Source organism: Sinocyclocheilus rhinocerous, unplaced genomic scaffold (assembly GCF_001515625.1).
Source record: "Sinocyclocheilus rhinocerous isolate Xijiao unplaced genomic scaffold, SAMN03320098_v1.1 scaffold2892, whole genome shotgun sequence".
NCBI lineage: Eukaryota > Metazoa > Chordata > Actinopteri > Cypriniformes > Cyprinidae > Sinocyclocheilus > Sinocyclocheilus rhinocerous.
The window spans coordinates 158,315-160,781 of NW_015657985.1; positions in this window are offsets into that span (position 1 = coordinate 158,315).

Sequence of the window (2,467 nt, forward strand, 5' to 3'; positions counted from 1 at the left end):
GCGGCAGAGGCAACGGAGCTCCGCCCCCCTGGAGGAAACGGAGCCTGGCCCGCAGCTCCGACATGGTCATGTTCCCGCAATGGGAACATGACTCATCCGCGAACGCCACCTCAGCGTGTTTAATTCTTAGACACGTGAGGCAGCGATCGTGACCATCACTCAGCGCCAGGTAACGGCCGCATCCAGAAACGCACGGGTGAAACGGCATATTGAAAAAGACGATCCGTCGTCTTTACAAAGACGCACCCGCTTATTGTACTCTTTTAGAGAAATTGGCTCTTTTAGGGAAATGCTCTTTTACGTGCTGAGACACATAGGGGAAATGGCCGCTTGCAGCACGACAGGGGGTAGTGCAGCCTGAAGTGCGCAACCCACTCGACACAGGAACGACCACCGCTGAAGCGCCGTCCGCCAACACAAAAAGCTCCCAAGAGGTTGCGAAGCGCTAGAGGAGCGATGGTCCCCCGAGGGTTGGTTCCCGAGGGGTTTGCCACCACTGTAACCCTCAGACCGCCCGTGCTACTGCCCGAAGTAGTCCACGCCCAGCTGCCGCCAGGACGAACACTAGATCGCGGCAGAGGCAACGGTGCTCCGCCCCCCTGAAGGAACCGGAGCCTAGCCCGCAGCTCCGAGATGGTCATCTTCCCGCAATAGGAACATGACTCATCCGCGAACGCCACCTCAGCGTGTTTAATGCCCAGACACGTGATGTTGTCGCTCGGCTCCGAAGCGAAAAGCTGGTATGCGTTGCACCGGCTGCCTTTTTATGCTCACGCTGTGATCAGTGGCAGCTGGATGCAATCATCGCATGCCAATGTTTAGTTTACACTCGAAGTGGATTGGTCTCTCTAAGCGAGATCCCAATTCGTCGGTCACCGACGTGACTCGGAGTGACCGACTGAAAGGGAAAGAGCTTTACATCAATAGTATTGACAGCTACAATATTAAGAAACTGGTATGACATGTTTTTCTATCATTTACAGAAAGGATCTGTGACTATGACATTTAACATCCAAAAACTCTGATTCAGTTACATAAAATCAGCTATTAATGGCACTTCAGCAGTATTTTTTATTTTTTTAATCTGATGCTGTAGTCTCAATGTCCTCAGGTATTGCAGTTGGTGGTGTCCGAAGATGAAAGTGTCAAACATGTCTGTCGTGGTGAGGTATAATGAGTTTCTGATCAAATAAGTGAAAACAGTGTATGGTATTTTCATATGTACAATAAATTCAGTGATTATTCACTCATTATTGAGGACACAATAGATCAGGAAGAGGATCTCCAGCACATCACTTCTATTAGTCAGTGTTTTAAACACCATAATCCTGCAGAGAAATTGAAAACGATTTCATGTTGTTATTGAATATATGTTATTTTATATATAGTGATTAAATTATAATGTTTGTTACTTGGTTTAACTAGAACTTTAACCCAGAAAACTCCAGATAAAACCTCTATCCCTTTAAATCCAGTATGTGTATTTTGGAAGGAGCTGATTTGGAAATGTTGTACAAATCTTAAACAGTCTTTACCTTGTGTGATCAGACTGTAATTTTCATGTACGAGGTCCTACAGGAGAGCACTGAACATGTGCAGCCACTCAGGTAAAATAAAATCAGTTATAAAAACCTTTTGGGAATATTATTTAGAAATGTTATTAAAACGTAAAATGTTGTTTAAAAGTAACAAAACCATTTCTGACAACATTCTACTAACTTTATTTTCACTAAATATATGCTATTTGAACGTTTATTTTTAATATTCTGGGACACTAAAATGTCCAGGCACTGCAAAGTTATCATGACATTACTTCATAAGCACTTGCTTGACTTGTGTCATTTTTACGAGGGTGGAGATGAATAGTGAGGATAAATATGAGAGAGAAAGCAAATGAGATAAAAGAAAAACGAGTTCATATACATATTTTTACTTTCTGTTGAAGACATGTATTTTAAAGTGTGAACACTAGATGGCGTTACATTACACTAGATGACAATCTTGAAAGCGGGCTTGGTCAAATCGCCATCTGGTTCATCGACGTCTTAAACTGCAATTTAATATGTAAACACTGCAGCTTAGTTTTGGATATCCACAGTTTCTTCAAACTAAGCTCAAAATTCACAAAACAATTCACAACCATCCAGACTCTTACTTTAGCAAAACAGTTCAGTTTCACGTCAATTAAGTGCTGCATTCATTTTAGCATACACATTTATTAAAAATAAATATTGACATCAAACTATTTAAGTGTCATTCATTATACATCATATTCAGCCATATATACATAATTATTGATAAACATGGTAAATACATAAAACTCCACATTTATATATTTATTATTGATAAACATATAAATGTGGAGTTTTATGTATTTAACATGTTTATCAATAATAAATATATAAATGTGGAGTTTTATGTATTTAACATATTTATTTGAACACATTTATCAAACCTCTCATTTCTG